Source organism: Haemaphysalis longicornis, unplaced genomic scaffold (assembly GCF_048455015.1).
Source record: "Haemaphysalis longicornis isolate Haplotype H1 unplaced genomic scaffold, Haemaphysalis longicornis Haplotype H1 scaffold_107, whole genome shotgun sequence".
Classification (NCBI taxonomy): Eukaryota; Metazoa; Arthropoda; class Arachnida; order Ixodida; family Ixodidae; genus Haemaphysalis; species Haemaphysalis longicornis.
Window position 1 is genome coordinate 196492 of NW_027526212.1, and position 25169 is coordinate 221660.

The window sequence follows — 25169 nt, forward strand, 5'->3', positions numbered from 1 at the left end:
TCTGACGCTGGAAACAGCCGTTCGCCTTTGTCAAGCAACGGATGCCGCAGATAGGCAAAACATGGTATGGAATGATCAAGAGAAGTGCGTAGACGTCGTGCGGCCGGAGAAGTGCGTCGATGCCGTGCGGCCGGAAAAGCACAGGGTCCGGCGCTCAAGATGCACAAGGTGTAACACACTGCACGATGACCGAGCCTGCCCAGCCGTCGGGAAAACATGCTTTCGGTGCGGTAAGAGCAATCATTTTGTCGCCCGCTGCCCTTCAAAGCCCAAGAGCCGGCTGAGCTGCTGCATAACTGCAATGGACCAAGCGCGTGGGAAAACAGCTAGCTCGTGCCAAGAGAACACTGCCAGTGACGAGTCGTCAGGGGAGTTTGACATCCTGGATGTTGGAGTGTGTACGATTGCGTCGCGTCCAGAGTGGCTTGTTACGGTTGGTGTGGGTGCAACAGGCAAACTCTCCTTGAAAGTCGACACCGGGTCGCAGGACAACCTGTTGCCCTATTCGCTGTACAGCAAGCTCAGCAAGAATGCTTCTGTCCGGCCCAGCCCAGCAACACTTCGAAGCTACACGTGAGGCATAATCAAGCACATAGGCCTGGTTACTCTCCAGCTGAAGATGAACGGCACCACAGCGCCAGTAGACTTCTTCGTGGTCAAGAATGGACATCAAGCCCTGCTTGGCCTGGAAACTAGCGAAAAACTCGGCTTAGTATCGAGGGTCGACTCTGTCAAGGAGGAAGACAATGTTAGTCAGTTTCCGGACGTGTTCTCAGGAACTGGTTGTTTGGGCCGCCCCTACCATCTGACTCTGCGCGAGGGAGCCCAGCCAATAGTCCAGCCAGCACGGCGTGTGCCCCAAGCCCTGAGGACGCCACTGAAATCGGAGCTGGATCGCATGGAAAAGGAGGGCATCATGCGCAAAGTTCCCGGCCCCAGCGAATGTGTAAGCCCACTCGTGTTGATAAGAAAAAAAGGATGGCTCGATCAGAGTGCGCATGGATCCGCGGGAGCTAAACCAGAACCTAAAGCGAGAGCACTGTCAGTTGCCCAGGCGCGAAGACATCGAATCTGACCTGGCCGGAGCCACTGTTTTCACTACTCTTGATGCTAAAGCTGGATTTCACCAAGTGCCGCTCGATCCCAGTTCGTCTGAGATCTGTACCTTCGGAACACCGTTTGGCCGGTACTGTTTTCTACGGCTACCATTTGGCATAGCCTCAGCGCCAGAGGTGTCTCAGAGAGTGTTGTCCGAGATTTTTGAGGGCATAGAGGGTGCTCGCGTCTACATAGACGATATCCTCATCTGGGGTCGAGACCAAGAAGAACATGATGAAAGGTTGCTACGTGTGCTCGAAGCGGCACGCAAAGCAGGGTTAACCTTTAATCGGAACAAGTGTAAATTCGCTCAAAGCGCGGTCTGTTTCCTGGGAGATGTCATCAGTGCTGAAGGCATCACACCCAGCCCAAGTTTGGTCTGTGGTCTGACCCACATGCCCACTCCGGGAGATAAGAAGGCCCTGCGCCGCTTGTTGGGCATGATCAACTACTTTCGGAAGTACGTTCCAAACTTAGCACAGAAAACAAAGAACCTGCGTAGCCTGACTCGCGAGGACTCTGAATTTGAGTGGCGTCCCCCTCACGCAGAGGAACTTGTCGAGTTGAAGGACATACTCTCGCAGCCACCAGTGTTGGCAGTCTTCGACCCTTTGAAAGCCACAAAGATATCCACTGATGCCTCACCCACAGGCCTCGGAGCAGTGCTCTTACAGTTGCATGGAGAAATCTGGCGGCCAGTGGCCTATGCATCGAGGGCACTCTCGGACCCTGAGACACGTTATGCGCAAATTGAAAAGGAGGCTTTGGGCTTGGTGTTCGGCTGTGAAAGGTTTCGTCATTTTGTGTATGCTGCTGACTTCACCCTTGAAACAGACCACCAGCCATTAATCGCAATTTCAAAAAAGGGTTTGAATGACGTGGCTCCCAGGCTGCAGAGATTCTTCGTACGGTTGTTGAAGTATACCTTCACCTTGCAGTATGTTCCTGGCTCGCAGCTTGTCCTGGCTGATACGCTGTCCCGGCAGAAAACTAACATCCCCAGAGAGCCGAACGACCTCGCAGTGGACATCGAGGTGCATGCCACCCATGTCCTCTTCGACCTGGTAGCGCCAACGACCCTCGACAAACTCGTCACAGAGACCCAACATGACCCCATTCTCCAACAGGTTATATCGGCGTTGTCCAACAATAGCCCAGTCGATGGCTTGTACAGACCATTCTATGCCGAATTGACCGTTGTCAATGGAGTATTGTTCAAAGGCAGCCGTGTTGTCGTGCCTTCATCAATGCGAGCCGACTTGCTAAAACGGTTGCACGAAGGTCACCTGGGCCTCTCCAAGTGTAAAGCTACAGCAAGGCAACTCATGTTTTGGCCGGGGATGAATGCGGACATTGTGGCCTTTGCCAACAGATGCTCAGCGTGCAAGGCACTTGCTTATAAACTGCCACAGGAGCCATTCCGGATTCGTGAGGTACCCAAACACCCATGGAGCAGGGTAGGTGTTGACCTACTTGAGTATGCCCATCAGACCTATCTTGTGGTATACGACACATAGTCAAACTTTTTGGAGCTAGAAAAGTTGCAGAATGCAACTGCGGCAGAAGTCGTAGATAAGCTGAAGGCAATCTTTTCCTGTCATGGCATTCCAGTGGAGGTGAATTCGGACAATGGCCCTCAATTCACCTCGCGCGAGTTCAGTCAGTTTGTGGCCAAATATGAGTTTTGTCATGTTACATCCAGTCCTCGTTTTCCCCAGTCTAATGGCCTTGCAGAAAAGGGCGTGCAAGTGGCAAAACGTACCTTGCGTAAATGTGCTCTGACTGGCGATGATCACTGGCTGGGTCTGCTGAACTATAGAACAATGCCGTTGGAGGATGGACGGTCACCCAGCGAACTACTCATGGGCAGGAGGCTTAGGACTAGGCTTCCCGACTTTGGAAAGGCAAGGGGGACTCAAGTGAAAAAGCACAAGCAGATAATGCAGGGCTGTCATCTCTCGCAACTGCAACCTGGTGACGTAGTTCGTTTACAGAGCGATGTGGGATGGAACCCTAAAGCCCGGGTGTTGGAGGAATGCTCACCCCGCTCGTACCGCCTGGTAACTGATACTGGCCGTTGCTTTCGCAGGAACAGGAGACACCTGCTTCGTACAGAGGAGCCCCTAGACGACACCTTGAGCGACACCGACTCCAGCATTCCGCCACAGCAGGAAATCCTCAAGCCGCTCGAACCCGGCCAGCCAGTACCGAACCCAGAAGATGTAGACCATCTTGCCCAATCCTTGCTAGGGGTCACCACTCCTACACAACAGTCACAGCCTGTACAAAGGAGATCGACCAGACCTCGAAAGCCCCGCGTCAAGCTTGACTATGATGAACAGTTCAACCAAATTCCATAATTCTTAAAAGGAAGGAAGATGTATCAGGCTACACTGGCGGCAGCGTAGCCGGAAACAGCAACTATGGGTCGGGGGTATATAAACCGTCGAAACAATAAAGCTTCCTCTCTTTGCTGCTCACCACTTAAGTGTGCGTGTCGTCATCGGCTGATACAATGGTGCTGACTGTCGCGACAGCCTGGCTTGACCAGTGGCTCAGCCGATACTCGCGATGAGACGTCCGCATGTCTCGAGGCTGTGCCTGTCACCAACCTCGCTTACTAGCGGCGTCCCGCAACAGGTGCGGCTCCCCTGGAACACGGCCGGACTCAACCTATCTTGAACGGGAAGGGAGTGTGGGCTCTGGCCGTGCGTGGACATAGTTGTGGTGACTGAGAAAACTTCCGAGGGGGATGGAGAGGGCAGAGAACTCACTACGCACGCACCCGTGAAGTGCTTGCTCACAAGAAACTAATGGGGCTTCTTTCTGAGGCATGCCTCTACGTATTCTGTAAAACATGGAAGGAGCCACATGTTTCCCACGTGGCTATCTTTCCCCCTGTGTATGCGAGTAGCCTATTCATTTGTTATATAGTGACAAGGCAGATAATTTAGTGAGAGATAATAATAATAAAGCAGATAATATTAAGGCAGATAATAATAAGGCAGATAACGATATTTTGATAAAAAAAACTGGAAAACAGAAACTTTCAAGACATTTCAAAAATCCAAGAACGAAAGAGGCAGAGAAGTAATAAATAAGAGTATTACTCTTCAACGTATTAAAAACGCGAAGACAAAAATAAAAAATCCGGAGAAAAACGACGGAAATACCAGTAAAAAATTCCGGAAACTGGCCAATCGTGTAGTGCTCTGCACTAGTACAAAAATGCATTGTTGGCAGAAATACCGCGTTTATTATTTATAATAGCGTAAATTGAGATAAATGGTTTAACGGAAACTGAAAAGCAAAGAAAACAAAAACTAAAACACTAAAGAAGTTATAAACTGTACTCCAGCAATATACAACAAAATTGAACAGCGAACCCTGTGAAGATTTATGGAATCATTTTTCCCGAAGAGGTGCCTGGGACCATTTGTTCCGGGACCATTTCTTCTGGGAGCATTTTTTCCGGGACCATTTGTTCCTACTTTCGAGTTCGGACGATAAGTTCCGGGGCCATAATCTCCGGTACCATAAGTTCCAGGACCTTAAGTTCCATGGTCATTTGTTCCGGGACCATTTGTTCCTACACCCGGCCGTGACAGAGAGAAAAAATGGAGTGTCGTTAATAGTATAGTAGAAAGACCGCAAAAAAAGAACATGGATATGATGCTCCAAGAAACATTTCTGGATATACCTCCCGCGACAGTTGCGAATGAGCTTAACAATCACTTTGTCCGATCCATAAGCACACTTACAAACCTCACAAAAGCAAGTCGCTTTCATCAAGATACTTCATCATCAAATATAAAATCAGTCTATTTTCCCACCGTCAATGATACTGAGTAATGGGATGTTGTAAATTGATACCGCTAACTAGATCAGCTGGATTTGATGGAATTAGAATTGGAGACCTATTTTGTAACGTTGAGAAACGTGAAAATATATTTCTCTATATACTAAATCAAATCTTGGGCACTTATGAAATTCCAAACTAAATGAAAAACAGTGTGATTAGACACTTTCATAACAAAGGTTCTAAAAAACTGTACGATAATTACCGACCGATAGCTATTTTATTCTTCTTGTCGTGTGTTTTAGAAAACATTGCCTAAGTACACGAGTTAATTTTGCACTAAACACGATTTAATGAATCCTGTTCAGTTCTGCTTTTGCAGAGGAATAAGCACGACAGATTTATTGGAATATTTTGCCGATTATTTCAGCAACATTGATAACAACAAAATGGTAATTTTCCTTTTTGTCGGTTTAAGAAAGGCATTTCACACAATTTACCACCAGTCTTTGCTACAGAAATTAAATACGTTTGGTTTAAGATCACCGTACACGCAGTTTTGTGCAATAATTACTTTTATGGTCGTGCTCAATGTGTCCGTATGTCAAATTTCATTAGAAATACGTTTCTCATAGACAATGGAGTACGACAGGGGTCTGTGCTGGGGCCTTTATTATTTATTGTTTATGTTAAAGGGGCCCTAAAAGGCGTTATAAGCACACGAAATGAACTAGCGCAATCGCTATATTGGGTCGTCAACGTCATCTGTGCCATGTATTCCTCTTTTACGCGCAGCGGGAAGCTCACACTCTTGGTCCAAAGTTTGTCGCCCTTTTCTCACCCCTCCCTGAGGGTTTTTGGACGCCGCCATCTTCACATGTCTGCATCATCGATTCGCAGGTGTGCGTCATGAAGTAGATATCATGCTAATGGGCGGATTCTTCACGCACTTCCGGCAAAGGTATGAGTCCTCTGCTCAGCGTCGGCTCGCCGGCTGATCTGCCAACGGTGTGCCGGAGTGCTTCGACATTTTACGACTGTCCAAACACGTAAACAAACGCTTAACCATTTGTATTGAATGCAACATGGCCAGAAGACGACAGGGATATTCTCTTACCTGAGTACGTTCTATAAAAAAAGCGTTGAAGCCCCATGGCACTTCTTTCGTGCAATCGCCACGAACGCACTCAGCCGAATGCCCTAGTTTGACGCATACATTTAATCAACTTCAAAACAATCCGCAGCTCCGTTTCGAACAAAAAAGACAGCCCACCGTGCGTTGCAAGTCTGAACCGCGATTGACAGACGATCGGTTGCCTCATCCTGCCCGTAGTAAATTCGGCACTCACCTCGTGTGCGGTTTTCGGGAATGAACAGCAAGTCACTTAACTGGCGCGCAAGCCGAGAAGGCACACGGCACATACCCCATGCGAGGTTGAGTCCTACGTCGCTCGAGAAAAGTAATCGAGACTATGGGAAGCACTATCCACCCGCAGAAGCACAAAGTTGCATTTCATCGCAAAAAAATGCGTCCACAACACACACACCATGGCCTCATGATGCACAAACACACAAACACACAGCTTCGGTTGCTGGCTTGGCTTGACTGCAGGCTTCGTTCGGACAGTCAGCGATGTTACGACGATACAGATCTGCGTGACGGCGACGTGATAATCACTCGACGTATTTAAAAAAATCACCCCATCTTCCAGAGGGGAATCCTGAGTATGATGCGGAGCATCGGGGCGTTGCTCTTGTCGTTGTTGCTGGCATCGAACTCGTTGCAAAGAAATGACAGCGCTATGGTCCGATGAGTTTCGTTCTTGACGTTTCCGATCCGCGTAAGGTTGTTGTCGAAACAAAGTATGTCACACACCTTGCAACTGTGTCGGAAGCGCCGGTCCAGGAAGTCACGTTTGAAGCGAGCGTCGGGCTACGCGTGCTTCTCGGCTCGCGCAGCCGCTTTCGCGGTGTGCTCGCGTTCGCGTGCAGCATCCGGCGCAGCCTCTCGTTGGTGACGTTTACAAAGGGCTTCCCGTCTCGAAGGTTCGGTTTTTCCGCTCGCTTCGTACGTTTGCGTTCCACTTCACGTTGTCGAAGTTCCGGTACCGCCGCTCGACGTTTTCTAACCGATGCTGCTTGACGTTGCCGAAGCTGAGGATCCGCTGCTCGACGTTGACGCTTCGAAGCTTCTTCACGCTGACGATGTTCATGGTCCGCCGCTCGCTTCAAGCGTTTGCCTTCAGCGTCGTGTACCCTTCGCTTCGCAGCTTTGTCTTGAGTGGACGTAACGTTGCTATTAGTGTTTGGGCTGATGCTGACGCGTGGTTACGTAAGCCAACTCACTGACGGGACTGTTGCTTCCATCACACTTCAGCGGAAGCATCAACGGAGTCAACCGAAGCAAGCGCTGCACTGAACGCGTCAAGCGCTCTACCCGCTTGATATTCACACTTGAAGGAGAGGAGACTAGAGGAGGAGAGTAGCGCATGCGCCGCGAGAGCAGAAGCGAGAACACAGGAGAAGCGCAAGCAGGTGGTAGGAGGGAAGTGGAGAGAGTAACACGCAGCTGTTGGAGAGCGGGAAGAAGGAGAGTTGCGCATGCGTAGTGTGAGTGCGGACGCCGACGCCGCGGGTCATACCCCCGAGCAAAAGATGCTCCGCATCTAAAACACACTGGCATACAATTTGGTTAATGTCCAAATTAATGTCCACAGAAGAGCGCAACCATGGATGGTTGTCGCGCTACTTGCCGCCATGTTGGAAACGCAAGCGACCTCACGTACGCACGCTATTCTGTTGAAATAGCGTCCGCTATTCATCCGTCTGCGTTTAGAGCGCGGACTCTTTGCGTACGGCGGCGTACGTTATTCTGAAACTCTCTATTACTACCGTTCACAAGATATGGGTGCAGGTTGTCTGAACACGGGTGCACGCTGCTCGAGTGCTGTGCTGGTTTGCTCGGCGCCTCCCGTTCATCGCCATTGATAAAGCGATCCGAACCAGCGCGCTTTGTGCACGGGTTCTGTATCGGTTTAAAACGTCTTTTTCACAACCCGCCAGTAAGAATTACCACCGCTGCAAAATAGGACCACAGTCCTTCTGATAAGACCCAGCACCATCGAGGCCACATCTGAGACGGCGCTTTTTGGGTAAACAGTGCGCTGTGCATCAAAGAGAACGAGCGCACGATCCTCCCCATGCAGCTGCGACTTCGCCGCCGATAAAAAGTCACGTGCCGCCGATAGCAACTGCAGCAACGTACACCGTGAAAGGGCAAGGCGAGGCCGCACACATGTGGCCAGGTCTTTCGTTCGCTGTTCCAGCCTTGAGCGAAGTGCGGGATGCATGGTTTCAACAAATATTAAAAAGCCAAAAAAGCTTGCCCGTAGCAGACGACAGTCTGACGAGTGCAATAGCCGAAGTACGTCACCGCTGAGGAGCGCAGCATGATGGGAGGGAAGGCTCGCGCACCGTCAACAGGGAAGAAAAAGTTGAACTGAGGAGGAAATGCGGCGCGACGAGAATGCGCGGATTTGATTTACGATTTCTTAGCTAATACCCATCGCTTTAACAAACTTCTTGCGGGAGGAGATTGCTGATACATTGCTTTTTTTTAGTTACATGTACATTCATGCATCGGCGCAAGGTATTTCAGAACCCCTTTAACCAAGTAGGCGATATTCCGTTTAAATAAAAACATTTCTTTCCGTGGTCGATGCAGTTCTATTGGCCTGCGAGACATCCATGATGGAGCTCGCACTATTCAAGAGGACAGTTGTGTTTTACTCGACTGGTTCTATATGAACAGTATTTTGTTAACACATGAAAACAAATTTGTTATGTTTTCATAGTCCGTATAATGTCCGAAAACCGACTGACTCTGTTTTTCTGTATGGTACTCAATGTTTCGGTCGTTCCTGCTCTGAAGTTGATCATGTACACAATGTTAAATACCTTGGTTTGATCTTTGACGAAACATTATCCTGGAGTTTGCAAATTGAAGAGGTGGCTAAACAGTTGCGTTTTATTTGTATATATTTGTATTCTTTGAGGTCGTGCTGTGACGTTTCCGGTAGAAAAAAATGGTGTATAAATGTCTGGGTGAGTGTATTATCAAATATGGTTTGACTGTTTATGGTCTTGCTTCCCCTTACAAATGAAATGTTACAAAGCGAATATTGAATAAAATTGCTGTTAATGTTGCCTATGCTACGCGATACCATGCTTACGGTCCTCAATCAATTATGAATTCGTTTACATGTTGACTGTGTGCCAGGAGTGTATTTTTGACGTAATAATAAAAAATATTTTGAAGATTCATACAAAGTAGTGAAAATGAACGTAAAGCCGCTACGTTACACTGAACGATTCGTCCTACCTCGCGTGTACACCAATTTTTGTTAATGTCGCGGGTTCTGTATTCCATTTATTTTGATACGCTACACTTTGACCCAATATCCCCAACTTCACCACAGTGAAATTCTTGCTTCGACTGTGGTTGAGCGCGGAACACACAAAGTTCCCCATTCTTCCACGCCGTGTGTTACTCACTTTGTAATTTGTACTGTGTTTGAACCCCAAGCTTGGCATTCCTGTGTGTAAGGATTGCTGTATCTTTTTTCTTCTCTTGAAGCTTCCGATAAATTGCAGTGTTTTCTAAAATGTCGTCTATGTTCCCGCACTTGTGTTCCTATTTATTGAACTTGTTTTTATATGTTGAAAATCTAGTACTTGGTGTGAGGAGGCGCTTTTAAGAGCCAGGAGCCGGAGTAAGAAGCGAAGACAACGAAGGAATCGTGCTGGGGGCGGGAAAAACGAGCACGCTGGGAAGAAGGAGGAGGAAGAAGAAGAGGAGTTGGACAGGAGGTGACAAGCTGGGGGCAGGAGGAACGTTGCTCTCGGCGAGTTCTCTGCTGGACGCGAACGCCCAGGACCCCTCAAGGCCGAGCCAGATTTCCCTCCTGGCCTCGTAGATTGGCAACGCCGTCTCTGCCGCTGTTCTCACAGCAGCCTTCTTCCGGTAACTGCGAGCGCACGGGCAACAGCACCATTTCATCATTTGGAAGTGAAGACAAAGAAAACGGGGTTGGCATGGAGAGCGGGAGAAACGCGGTTAAGGAGCGACCTGCCGGACGCGAACATTCGGGGAAACTCCGCTTCGAGCCGCACCTTCCCCATTGACGACGAGACGACTTTCAACCGAGACTGGCCACAGAGCACACGGGCCGAATCCGACATCTTGTTTATCGGCAGCAGCACCGGCATCAAAAAGGGCATAGAGCCCAGCGCACCTAGCCCAGCGCAGCGAGCCACTCACCGAAAGAGACCCACACGTGAGAGCGAAATCTTTTGAGGAAAAAATTTTTTTCTTAGAACATTTACTCTTTGGACTAGCTCATTGGACTTGATTAGGTAATGCTGATTTTTCTATTTTCTCAGTTATTTGTCCTGCAAATACACGTTGTCCCTGTCAGCAGCCAACGGCCTCGTCCACCGCTACGTCAGATTAACCCCTCCCCGTTTTAAAAAACAACCTGCTTCACAAAAATGGCGTCCGCAACAGGACTCTCTAACCTGCTTCACAAAAATGGCGACCGCGACAGGCTTCACAAAAATGGCGTCCGCAAGTGGACTCTCTAACCTGCTTCACAAAAATGGCGTCCGCGACAGGACTCTGAATATTTTACAGATAGTTGAGGAGCTTTTAATTTCGGCGGAGAGGATAGTATTTAGCAGCCGAGATGGAATTAGAATAGTTGCTTAAGATTGGGAAAGGGCTAAGACTGGCGGGTACTTAGCTGAGAAAATGGTTGGGCAGGGAGTCAAATGCTGCTCGTGAAAGAAGGGCACACGCGAGAGGGGCAGAAGTGTGAAGGCTTCAACTTGAACTGGCCGCTCTAGACCGTAACATTAAGCTTGTGAAGAATGAATCGCAGCTCTCGATTGCTGAGTTACACCTTGAAATATTAGGCACAGATAGTCATCTGGGAGAAAACAGATGCAGACGGGAGGGCATCGTCATTGTTGTTGTTGTTCTTTTTTTTTGTGGTGCATACCCAATCGGGGGATTGGCCAGGATCGGAAAATATATTAGGGCTAATGTGCCTGATTTAGGAGACTAAATTTTGGAAAAAAAAATTGTTCTTCAGAATAATTGCACAACAAATACAGGAATTTGTAGGAGAAAAGTGTGCACTATGCAGGAATTTGCAAGAAAAGGCTATGCGGGATTTTGCAATAGGCTCTTATTTCGTCTGTGTACAAGAGCAGCTAACAGGGTTGTCATCTGGTCTCTGAGACGTAGGTGTGGACGGCTGTAACCAAATTCCTGTGGGGAAACCCTAGCGAAATGGCACCGAATGACAGTAAGACCGCCATTGAAAATGCCCTAAAAAGCATCCGAAGCAATACAGCTCCTGTAGCAGACCAAATTCCGTATAAAATGCTGCAGAATCTACCATACAACCGCTTAGAAGCCCTCCTACGTTACATAAAGCAAGCCTGGCAAAGTGGACAAATTCCTATGGCGTGAAAAACGGCACGTGTAGTTGAAATTCGAAAACACAGTAAATCACCTGATGACACCAAGAATTTGCGCCCAATATGTCTTACCTCTTGCATAGGCAAACTCATGGAAAAGATAGTTCAGGCCCGCATTGAATGAGCCCTAGACAAAAACCAGGCTTTTCGCTATACGATGACCGGTTTTCACCGACATTCTCTTCCCAAGACGCCATACTCCGCATTCATAGAGACATAGTGGAAGTAAAGAGCACTGCCCTAACTCGTACCTTAGTCGGGATCGATATAAAGAAAGCTTGACACCGTCACTCATGACCCAATACTCGAAAGAGCAAAAAAATTCCCTCACACTTCCCCGAGGAGGAAAGTGTGTAAGTGCGAATGCACGGTTGTTGATCGCGCGATTACGGTGGATATCGTGATCCTAATGAGTAGTCGAAAGATTGCACACACGCACGCAACTACAAAGAAAGATATTTCACTCGTTATTGCTGGTACCGTTGCCCGGTCCGCCATCATCGTTATCGAGATGCAGGACCAGCGACCGCTCTCGACGACGGCGCGCGCTCGACTAATACCCTCCCGCGTCACGCGGCCGCTACACGAGCGCCCTCACGTGTCGGAATGCGGAGCGCCCGCTACGCGAGCGAGAGCTCTCCCGCCCGAAGTGGAGAGGAGGCGCCCAACACCCGCAGTCACTGAGCGGAGAGAGGAGGAGGAGAGTAGCGCCCGCCGTTACGGCGAGGGCTACACGAGCGCCCTCACGCGTCGGAATGCGGAGCGCCCGCAACGCGAGCGAGAGCTCTCCCGCCCGAAGTCAAGAGGAGGCGCCCAACACCCGCAGTCACTTAGCGGAGAGAGGAGGAGGAGAGTAGCGCGCGCCCATCTCCTTCCGTTGCTAGGGAAGACGAGGAGCGCGCGCACCCGCAGCTGTTGCTACACGGACGACGGCGGCGGACGATTCAGGCTCGCTTAAGAAGTGCATTCGCACTTAAAAGCAACAAATTAGTACCCAGAACTATCCAGTATCTTACAGCTTACCTCACTAACCTGCTCGTCCAAATCAAAGTAGAAGACCACATCAGTAATGCAGGCAAACTTACAACAGGAGTGCCCTAAAGAGCCATACGTTCTCCAACTCTGTTTAACCTGGCCATGAGCTATCTTCCACCCCTTCTGAATGATATCCCAGGACCAAAACATTCCATCTATGCCGATGATATTACCCTTTGGCGTCACACGGGCTCTCCTGGTACTCACGAAGAGACGGTGCAGCGAGGCATAGACGTAGTCACTCAATACACGGCCTCTATTGTACTGGTACAGCTTCTATTGCCTAATGACGGCAATGGTACCAATATCTTGGAAGAACGCGAACATCATCCTAATCCACAAGAAAGGTGACATGAAGCACTTGAAAAATTACAGGCCGATCAGCTTACTGTCAGTCGTCTACAAAGTACTTACCAAGGTAATCGCTAACAGAATTTCTGCAACCTTAGATTTCAGTCAACCTAAAGAACAAGCAGGGTTCCGTAAAGGCTATTCAACAATGCACCATATTCACACGACCAATCAGGTGATCGAGAAGTGCGCTGAGTATACTGAACCCATATACATAGCCTTCATAGATTATGAGAAAGCATTTGACTCGGTCAGAACCATAGCAGTCATTCAGACATTACGGAATGATAGGGTAGATGAGCATTATGTAAGAATACTAGGCGATATCTACAATGGGTCCACAGCTACCATCATCCTCCATAAGGAGAGCAGTAAAATACTTATAAGGAAGGGTGTCAGACAAGGAGACACAATCTCTCCGATGTTATTCACAGCCTGTTTACAAGAAGTAATCAGAACGTTGGATTGGGAACAGGTGGAAGTAAGGGTTAATGGAGAATACCTCAGTAACCTCAGATTTGCTGATGATGTTGCCTTGCTAAGTAACTCGGGGGCGAATTGCAAAGCATGCTTTCCGCACTGGGCGAACAGAGTAGAACCGTGGGCCTGAAAATTAATATGCAGAAAACCAGACTAATGATCAATAACTTCGGGACAGCACAGCGTTTTGAGATAGGGGGCGAGGTAGTGGAAGTGGTAAGCGAATATGTCTACTTAGGCCAAGTTGTGACCCCAGATCCCAACCATGAGGCAGAGATAATTATAAGGATCAGAATGGGGTGGGGTGCATATGGCAGGCATTCTCAGATAATAAATAGCAGCCTACCATTGTCGCTGAAGAAGAAAGTGTATGACAGCTGCATCTTACCGGTACTCACCTACGGGGCAGAAACTTGGAGGCTCACTAAGAGGGTTCAACTTAAATTGAGAACGACTCAGCGGGCAGTGGGGCGCGAAATGATAGGTGTAACATTAAGGGACAAGAAGAGAGCGGAGTGGGTCAGGGAAGAAACACGTGTTAAGGACATATCAGTAGAGATTTAGAAGAAGAAATGGACGCGGGCCGGGCATGTAATGCGAAGACAAGATAACCGATCGTGGTCATTAAGGGCAACAGAATGCATCCCTAGAAAAGGCAAGTGTTGCAAGCGGTGGCAGAAAGTTAGATGGGCGGATGAGATTAAGAAGTTTGCGAGCATAAATTGGTTACAGTTGGCACAGGACCGAGGTAATTGGAGAATAATGGGAGAGGCCTTTACCCTGCAGTGGGCGTAGATAGGCTGCTGCTGCTGCTGCTGCTGATGATGATGATTGTACTGGTGTGCTCTCCTGAGAAGACAGAATACACGGTTGTCATAAACTCCCACAAGGCTCACGCCAACGATATCTGGGGACTCATAAGGCTACACCTAAACGGCAAAGAAATTCCGCGAAAACACTCCATACGGACCCCCGGCTTTCACATAGATCAGGATGGCAAAGATATAACCTGGCAGAAAACCATCACTACTCAAGCGAACAAGATCCTCCATATGATAAATAGGGTGTTCCGCAGCAAGTATGGTTTAAAGGCACATGAAGGTCGCAAGGTGGTGGACGCTCTCCTTATCTCATGGATCATGTACGGTCTACCTTACTACTATCTGACAAAATCTCAGCACACAAAACTCGAAGTAATTCTCCACAACGCAACCCGTATCATAGCAGGCACCCCAAGATACACCCAAAATGACCTATTATATGCCACAAGTTCGCTGAAGACACTCAGTGAGAAGATTGACAAACACTCAGTGAGAAGATTGGATTTGGACACACACTCAGTGAGAATATTGGATTTGGAGCCGGTACTCCTGCCGACATGCAGCTCACGTCACTTTTGTTCATGCAGGTTTTGGCCGCTCTTGGAACAGAAGTATGGTCCGGCGCAGTGGAAGAGAGCGTAGTTTTTCGGTGCGGACCATGTTCGCTAACACCGCTTGCATTTCGCTCGTCTACGGCCGCCAGCATGAGCCTCGTTGCTGCCTTGAACGATTTCAAGCCTGTGAAGCTTCCAGCCGAAAAGAAAACAGTTGAAGATCAGCCATCAATCTTCGGGCCGCAAGGACCACGTGACCACACCGGGGACTACTTAAGCGCGCAGCACTTTGGCTTCGTGGGATTTGGAGCCGATACTCTTGCCGACATGCAGCTCACGTCACTTTTGTTCATGCAGGTTGGTCATTTTAGTACTGCTACTTGTTCTGGGCTGTTATGCGCTCTGCCGGCTCCTCCCACAACGTTTTGTGTTGCCCAGCATTGTTACAAGCATGCCTGTCGGAAATGCTCCCGCAAACGGTTCCGCCTTTTTGCTAACAGGGTTCTTTACCTATTTTTGCTTCTACTGATTTCTGGGGATGTGGAACTTAATCCAGGCCCTCTTACAAAAGACGAATTGGCCTTACTGAAAAGCCTCCAGGATGGCCAAGCAGAAATAATTAACAAGTTGAAATCTATCGATGCGAGCTGTGCAAAGCATGAAGCAATGATAACGGAAATCAATGAAAAGCTAGGCAAAACTAAACAAGAGATTGAAGGGCTAAACAAATCAGCATCGGAGCAGGCGAATGCGATCATTAGTTTGACACAGCGAGTTAAAGAGTTGCAAAGTAGAAATAACAGATTAGAAAATCGCAGCCGACAGCAAAATCTTGTGTTTTACAGTGTCGATGACAACAATCGAGCCGAGACTTGGGAACAGTCGGAAAACTTGATCACAACTATTTGTAAAGAAGAACTTGAGATCGATTTGCACTCCATACAGAAGGCCCACCGCGTAGGCCGGTACACTGAAAGTGGGAAAAGACCTATTGTTGTCAATTTCTCCTCGTAGAAAGAAAAACAAAGCGTACAAACTAATGCAAAAAAGTTTAAGGGCTCGCCTTACAGCGTCGATCAAGATTATTCTCCCGAGACCCGTGACATACGTAAGCGATTGTGGGAATACGCGAAAGAGAAACGGGCCGATTAAGACGAAGTAAAGCTTAAGGGTGACCGGATTGTCATCAACGGCCAAGCATTCGTTTGGGATAAGGAAAAAGAAGAAGTTGTACAAGTGCGCAAACGATGACAAGTTCTTGTCAGAAGCGGTGCCTGTCGCGACCTTGTCGCAATTGTAATCAATTGTAGAAGCCTGGTAAATAAAGTCGAAGAATTTGCCGGTTTAATTCATTCTTTCAAAGCTGACATCGTATTTGGCACAGAGTCTTGGTTAAACCCGTCTATTCGTGATAGTGAAGTCTTCCCAGATGATCTTATAGCTTATCGGAAGGACAGGCCCAGCTTAGGCGGGGGAGTCTTTGTACTCGTTCACTGCTCACTTCGTTCATCGGCGCTTGATATTGGGCATGAGAAATTGGAATCAGTTTGGTGCTCCATCAGATAAGAAGATAATTCTTCTTTTGCCGTCGGGGCGTTTTATTGACCACCAGCCTCCGACATTAGTTCGTTACAACTTTTACATGAAACTATTTCCGAGATTTCTGGGGAAATCTTTCTTCTTGCTGGAGACTTTAACCTACCAGATATGCTTTGGGATCACGGTGCATGCACGTGCAAAACTGGTGGCCGTATTAACAGCGAGATGAAGAACATCGTTAATGCTTTTGGGCTGTACCAGTATGTGCATCAGCCAACCCGAAATGGCAACATTCTAGACCCGATGTTTTGTAATGTCCCCACTATATAACTTCTGTCGATAACGTTCCGGGTATGAGTGATCACACCGCTGTCGTCGCTAGTATCAAGTTTGAAAAGAACAAGGCAAAGAAGAAACCTACAAGGAAGGTATTTCTTTTTGATAAAGGTGATTACTCAGCGATGTCACAGGCGCTTTCAAATCATCTGCCTGTTTTCGAATGCCTCGCCGAATATTCTACCACACAAGAATTGTGGTGTGCTTTTAAAAGTAAAGTAATAAAACTTGTAGATATTTACATACCAAGTGTGCATTCTCGTGGGATGAAAAGCCGCAAGAAGCCTTGGGTTACCCCACAGTTATTAAAAATAATTAAAAACAGGCAGCGAGTATACCGTAGCTTCAAAAGAACGAAGGCGAAAAAATACTTCGACACGTTAAGCGCCCTAACGCGTGACTACAAAGTTATGGCAAAAAACGCGAAGGCGGGCTACTTAAATAGGCTAAACGAAGAAATGAAAACAAATCCCAAAATGTTTTGGCGGTACTTAAAACGTTGCGGGTCGGATGCTACCGGTATTAACGAAATCCAATATAATAATCAAGTGTTCTCGGAAGATATAGACAAGGCGAACTGCCTTATTGAGTATTTTCGTTCTGTATTTTCGCCAAAGACTGATGAATACTGTGATATCCCATGTGCATATCCCGTACCCTTAATGCAGCCTATTGAGCTTAGCGTGAACGGCATTCAAGCCTTTCTAAATAATCTCGATGAAACAAAAGCGAATGGTCCTGACTGCATTTCTCTGCGTGTTTACAAACATTGTGCTGCTCCTGTTTCCATGTATCTTTACTTAATTTACTCGAAGTCTTTATCTACTGGTGTCTTACCAGATGACTGGAAGATGGCACATGTTGTACCGATCCACAAAGGTGGACCCAAAAAGGAAGCTGTCAACTATAGACCAATTTCATTAACATCAATTGCCTGCAAAGTACTTGAGCACATCTTGTACAAGGAAATAATGCGACATATAACACAGCAAAAATTGTTAATAGAAAATCAGCACGGCTTCTGTAAAGGGCTATCTTGTACCACGCAGCTCGTTGAATTTTATCACGATTTATCATCTAGTATTGACGAAAGTGGGCAGATTGACTATTTTTCTTGATTTCCAAAAAGCTTTTGATTCGGTTTCGCATGCTCTCCTTTTGCAAAAACTTAAGTAATTTAATTTAGACCCAAATGTGATAAGCTGGATAGAAAATTATTTAAAGCATCGTCGCCAATGTGTTGTGTGGAATGGAAAAGCATCCATTTATGTTGACGTGACATCAGGTGTGCCACAGGGCTCTGTTTTAGGTCCTTTGTTGTTTTAATTTATATGAATGATATTTCGGTTGGTATCTCATCGTCTATCCAGCCTTTTGCCGATGATCGTATAGTCTACCGGAAAATTAAGAGTGAGCAGGATGCCTTCCAACTTTAAAACGATTTGGTGCGTATTCATGACTGGTGTACAACGTGGAAAATGTCTTTGAATTTTAATAAGTGCGTTAATCTTTGTTTTTCAAAGCTGAAAAAGAGGATCGAATATAGATACTGTATAAATGGTGTGCCAGTTACCACGAAGACAACTTACAAATACCTGGGTGTTTTCTTTTCTTCTGACTGTTCATGGAGTGTACATGTGGATTATGTTGTCGCGAAAGCTGCGAGAATGTTAAATTTTATTCAGCGTAACTTAAGATGTTCGCATGAGCGACTTAAAGAATGTGCGTATTTGACGTGTGTACGACCAGTCTTAGAGTACGCCTGCGCTGTCTGGAACCCGGCGCAGGTATCTCTCAGTGATAAGATAGAAAAAATACAGAACAGGGCGGCAAGGTTCGTCCTGGGACGGTATCAATGGCGGGAAAGCTGTACCGCTATGAAACAAGAATTGAATTGGGAGCTGCTTTCATCACGTAGAAGAAAATTGCGAGAAAAACTTTTATATTTAATATTTAATAATAAAACTCGAATCAACAAGGACATGTATTTACAGACGCCATATTATTTGTCAAATGGAATTGATGATTCCTTTAAACTGAGGGAATACCGTCCCAGGACTGCATTTTTTGCAAATTCATTTTTTGTCAAAACGATATCTGAGTTGAATGGGCTCTCAAATGTACAAGTGTCTGCAGTGAATGAAAACGTGTTTTTTTCGAACCTGTAACCCCCCTGCTATAACGCCTTCGGGCGCTGCAGGTATATGTTGAATAAAGAATAAAGAATACACCACCACACCCAAACCCAAAGACTACAAACGTCGCCTCAAGGTCGTTTTATCCTCCTTGATCTGGGCCATAACATCTCGCAGCTCCAGCATATTTCACCAGAGCCGCCACTGTGGTCATGTCCAGCCAACATAACCTTGAAGCCCATACCCAAAACAATGGGTCCAGACCAGGCAAGTCACCGCGCTGACAGGGCAAACCGCTACAACAGGAAGACATTTTCCCCATAAACTACGCTCATTTACACCGACGCTGCGTGCAACAAAGACACCAAAACCGGAACGACAGCTTTTCATGGCGACGTCCTCTCCGCAGTAGCCAAGTACGCCCCCGCACCATCGTCGACATCACTGGAGCTTCAGGCTATTGTCAACGCCATGGAAGCACACCAAGATCATACAAAACTGGTCATCATCACGGACAGCAAATCGCCATTCGCAATCTAAGAGAATTACATGTACCCCCACACGGACTACAGTTGTGGTAGTATTGGTGGCTAGACTTAGGGATTCGCGTCGCACAAATGACACAGGCGCATGAAAAGCTCTATGAAGAAGAGCAAAAACATTAATTGAAACTGGACAAGTTTACAAGTAGGACGTTACAGGAACAAGTAGAATGCGATACCAAAGTTGATCCTATAGACACAAAGCTGTGTCAGGATATAAAAGACACAAACAGTTCCCAGTTCCGTTTGAATACACAGCCGCGAAAGACTAAACGTATCACGTGGTCTGGTGCAGTCGATGCAATCAATCCTAGTACCGTCCCTGCTGTAGGCAGCCTGTTGGTAGTCCGCACAGGCTACACAACTTTTCACGGTAGACAACGGTGATTGAATGCGCGGTCGTCAACAGCCAGCTAGTAGAAACCCCTGGCACGTCAGCCAGGTTGGATTTCCAGGCGTCCTTAACAGCCGCCTCGGGAGACCACGGCTACAGCAACTTCCGGGCAGCCCGTCGAAGCCTTGCTCCTCCGAATACATTCGACTCCGTCATCACCCACGGTCTCGTCTTCTTCTTCTTACTACGTCACTTTTATCCTTCGTGTTATTAGATGCGACTGCATCTCATTCACTCGCCTTGTCCATGCAGCGTCGTCGGCGTTGTTGTCGTCCGCCCCTCCCCCTACACTATAAAAAAAATAATAGTTAGCGGTGCCGGGTTTCGATCCCACGATACAGTGGGCGCAACGCGAGGTACATGGTACATAGTGCTCTTCCCACTGCGCCACAAAACCGAGACAGAATCAAATGCTACGAACGCGCCTTATATCCTTGACTCTTTCAAACTACGTCAAGATGCTACTGATACAACGCATGATGGGGCAATGAATAACACTCGCAATAAAAGAAAAAAAGCTTCCACTTACAGCAACGAGGATGGAGTAAAGGTCGTTCCGACAGCGAAGCAACAAGCATACCACTTAGAGAGATTGACCAAGATTGGCCAATAAACCATAATAATAATCGTAAAACACAATTATCATACGCGTTCCCGACACGTTTCACGCGATTGCAGAATCATACCAACGGAAACACCAAGTGAAACCCACGATGCGTCGCATCTACAAAGCGTTCCCCTTGCGGGTAGGTGGGCGCAATTTTCTTTCGGCTATTCTTGAGTGGCCATTTTTGTCAGTACACATATCCCGAGAGGGCGATTTTTCACGTTAAGCCCTTAACCTCTATCGTTGTCGAACGCATCTCTGATGCGCACACTACCTCTGTCTTCTACCTCATCACAACGCCTCATCACAACGCCTCATCGCCCGTGAAGCGTCGCCGCATTAAACCCCACAATAAACCAATCATAACAATAATATACGTTAATCTCATGAAGCACCTGTCGGTTTACCTTTAAATTGTTCGTGCAAGCGTTTAGTCAATGCACAAAGAATCGTCGCATGGGTTTGTTCTTCGTTTGCGATAAGGGTCTACTGTTTGGTGATCGATTGGACTCACTTTCTGCGAAGGTTGGACGACTTTCGAGCTTCTGTCAACTTTCTTTAGGAATTAGAATCAGTGGTAAAATTTTACGTAATTGTAATGCCATTCCTGACAAAAACGTTGTCCACCCTCCCAAAGTTTCTACGGCGTCGCCACAACACACGCCTAGACCCGTTCTGATGAGTGCTTTTATGGAACATGGTAAGGATGCTGATGATGGACACGAGGGAGGTGAGGCGTCTTCTTTTTCTGCATGGTCCCCCGCGCGCAAATGGCTACAAGTTTTATTACGTCGTTAGTGTCCGTGGCCGGAAACCAGTCCAGTTGGCAGGCAACGTCACTGATGTCCGTAGAAGCCAGAAGCGTCGGGGACATCGTCGCTTCTGTTTCCACCGGGGATAACTGTGCTTCTTAGGGTGACGAAGCCTAGACCTCATTTGGTGAATCGCCATTGAACTGCTTTTGTAGAAAGTTATCCACGCATGAATTCGTTCATTGCTGTTTTTAGGTCTACACTTAGTTCTCTGCCAGCCGGCAGTCGTTTTGTTCATCACAGAAACTCGGATTACTCGTATCCCTTTGAAACGCCCTGCAGACTTCTTTAGAATGGCAGGAGCAATTCTCCTTATTTCGTTAGCTTTATTTTCTCTGTCTTCCGCAGGCTGTTCGCGATTCGATCTTTTCGCTTTAACTTGCAAGTCCGTATCCAATGGTGCCGCTTGCTTTTTGAATTCGTCACGTTGTGAAAGAAAGCTGACCTATATTTCTTCTGCTTCAGCGTGGTTGTTTGTTCTCTGCCTTTATGACAGTATTGCAGGAATTTCATGCTGCCGACTATTTCACGGAACTTCAACATGTGCCGAAGATGCAGAAGCTTGCTCCCTTTTCCGCTTTCTCTTCGGGCGTCCCATTGGTTTCTTCATAGTTGCCGCGGCCGGGCACCTTTAGTGTCGTTTTAACCGGGCAAATGAATGCATTATCTGTTGCTTTGGATGGGCGATCACTGTAGTTCAACTCGTAAAAATTGTTATCTGGTGGTGCATGCCTCACTACAGTCATGGACACTGCAGCTTCTTCTGGGCAGTCAACGTGCATCGGATAGCACGTGGTGCCTTCGGCAAACACATAGACAGCTGTTTTCTATTGATGGTGTGTCTTGGCAATTAATTTCTTATCTACACTGGTCTTCGCGCTGTTCGATGGACGCAATTCGAGCTTGCCAGTGAGTTGTGGTCTTGTTTATATTCATTTCCAGAGTCACGTTTGCAGATATTACTGCGCTTTCAAATACTGATGTGTCAAACATCTCAGATTCCTGATTCTCAATATCCACCGTGTTTTCTACCTCTCTGGTTTATCTGGGTCAATGAATCGTTTTGCTCAGCCAGTTTTCAATAGACAAGTCCACTCACGTATGGGTGGGGGCTCGGTGCGAACAAACTCTTCAACCTTCACAATCACATCTGTTAGTCGCTCCCGCACGATCCGCCGTTTTTCGATGAGTGTTTTTATGGTCCAGTGCAGCATCAGGAATGTCGATATCGCTGGCGTTTAGGCTCACGGGACAGATGTCGACGCCATCGTAGCGGGAGTTACGCAGCCGCGAACGCCCATCTCAGGTGTCGGCAAAAGTGCAGCGCGAAAGGGTCCGGTTCTCTTCTTCTTTAGCCAACCCCCAGCTTATCAAAGGGTTCTTGGAAACGACGGCTTCATCATTGGTCCCGAGAGGTGAGAAGACAGTCGAAGGTAAGGCAAATAGGCACGGAGTTAGTCACCTCTGGAGGTCCCTTGACCCCGGGTTTCTTGTACCAAAATGGGGAGAAAGGGGCGAGCCGCCTAGACCCGTTCTGATGAGTGCTTTCATGGAACCTGGTAACGATGCTGAAGATGGGCATGACGGAGGCGAGGCGTCTTCTTTTTCTGCAAAGCATATTAAGGCTTCTTACCCTGGTCTTGGTGAAGATTTCATTCTCAAGTGTTTTTCTTGAATTCCCAAAATAGCAATTTCGTTTAAAGCGACGCTTTTTACCTCTCCCCCGGAAGGGTGATTTCGCGGCCGTTGCTGCCAACAGAAAACTCCCCCCGCAGAAATAAAAGGAGTTACTGGCACCGCCAGGAATCGGACCTGGACCGAATAGAGAAACGAAGCCCGTTTTCTTACCGATTGAGCTATGACACATTTTTTTTCTTTAATGCATAGAAATTTTAGAAAAAACTACGACAAGACAATGAACACACACTATAAACACTAACAGACTGCAAAGGGTAAGCAGTCACTCTAACAAAGGTCGGCACCATTTCAAAACTCAGGCAAGCAAACGCACGCATCCAAAAGAGCCAGCCACTCCAGTGGATCACTCGGCGCTGCATAAATGCTCCGTACCCACGCCACCTGTTCTCGAAAAATGCACCTGGTCGTTCTAGGGGGTTCCGCATGCCGATCAGTCATGCGGCACTTCCACAAGCTAAACAATCCTAGGAGAACAAAAACGTCATATCGCACCCGATTAACGTCCTCAAATGGCAAGAAGGGAATGTTGTAGGGGGTGATGTCAATTTCATTTTTACTGTCCGTTGCAAAACGTCCCAGAAAAACACCGCGTCACGGAACAGCACAAAACAATTGTCAACAGTCTCGCGTTGACTGCAGAAGCGGCAATTGTGTGACCAAGGGATCGATATTCCTTTCTCGAGCAGCCACGTTTTAACTGGAAGCGTTTGCGAATGAAGCCTAAACAAAAACGTTGTGGAGACGGATTGACCGACAGTGCACCCATCGAAAACATCTGCGGGTTTACCCCTGCGTTCTCGCTGAATGCCATCTGATCGTCACGCGACCTCTCTTTCCGCTGTGCGCTCCGCCTAGGGCACGCGCAGTGGCCGTGTGTGAGCCTTACGCATGAGTTAGGAGTTATAAAAATTTAAGGAAGCTCACACCAATGCATGGCCTCTCACTTCCCCTCGCTTCTGCCGCTGATCTCATCGCCTCCGTCGGCGGCGGTAGAGATGGAGGAGAATTGACATCATCTAACACCGGGTTTGAGCTTTATTAAAAAAAGACTTTCCACTCATGTGCTTTACCCACACAACTGAACCGACCACCAATCATGGATCACGCATTGATTTAACCTTAGTGAAGAACATCTTTTTAAAGTAAACAAATGTTTGGTTCAGTGTATTTCACTTGTCTTTGGTTTCGCCCTTTGTAAAACAACGTGTGTGAATTCGAGTGACGTCGCATTGGTGGTCGTTGGGGGTCTTATTTGCAGATTCGCTTTCCAAACACCTTTACAGGGTGGATTGGCACGCATTTTTTTCATTCACCATTCTTTTGAGCTGACGATTCTTCCGTCAAACATCTAGAACCCTTATGTTTTATGTGGCAAAGTGGGGTTGTCACTGCCATTATTTACGGTAAAGACTGCGCCACGGACAGTGTAATAAGATGCAGAACGAATACATGTTTGCATCTGAGACAGTGAGCCAAGGCTGCTGTAGTCTGCTGACGAAACTTGTACTGCGTACTTGGAGGAGTCCCTATACTGCACAGTAAACGCAGCTCCTATCCCCACACCACTCCGGAGCTGACCTACGTCACTGTGGGTTTAGCTTTGGCGCTGCCAGGGGGAGTGGTGCACTTTTATTTCGCCGACGACTGTCGAGCTTGGGCCGTGACTTACGCCTGCGGCTCCTCCGTGCCCAGTTCACCGGTGCCTCCGTCGTTGGTAGTGGTCTGCCTTGCCCGCACTTTGCGCTATCGTTTACGAACACTGCTTCAGCGGTGTCGGTAAATTAGAAACCACTCTCGCCAGTACCACTCCGCGCTTGCGCATCATGGCACGCCAATGCATTTACAGACAACGCTTAAACGCGTTAACGGCATCCCCGGCGTCTTCAGCGCACATGACGCATTCGGAAGCCCTGACTTCTTTCTGCCATTGTAAAACATTTCCATAGGCGCACACGCTCTGGCTGCCATCGTTGACAAGACGACGACAGAGGGGACACAGCGGCACCCGAACTCATGCCGAATGTGACCTCTCCGTTGACAATGAAGGCAAAGCGACTCACGTCCTGGTACCACGCCAGGCGCATACTCGCCGACTACTCATACCTGGTGGAGGATGTTGCGACGTCCACGCCCAGACCCGCCGTGAGCAAAAGGGTGACAACGCAGGGAGCCGAGGATGACATAGTGTATACCCGACACACCCCAGCAGTCCCTGCCCACTTCTGCGACCTTCCCATTAGGCCCCAATGTCGCAGCTCTTCGTCAATGGGGTCGATGTGGCGAAATTCTGTGGAGCTTCATCCACACCTCTTTACTGACCCTACCTGTCCAGCCTGCGTGGCACTCGACACTCTACCATTCCCTCTGCGAATGCCCCGCAGACCCGTCTCTCCCGTTCCCTCCCCTCACCACTGAGAGCAGATGT

At 47.8% G+C, this 25169-nt stretch overlaps 1 long non-coding RNA gene across 1 annotated transcript; it reads left to right on the forward strand.

The window, feature by feature from the left end:
- Nucleotides 1-322: 322 nt before the first annotated feature.
- On the forward strand, nt 323-3525 carry LOC144160570 (uncharacterized). The gene is made up of 3 exons (XR_013320393.1): nt 323-946; nt 2037-2225; nt 3188-3525. It is a non-coding gene; the product is annotated as an uncharacterized LOC144160570 (long non-coding RNA).
- Nucleotides 3526-25169: the final 21644 nt, after the last annotated feature.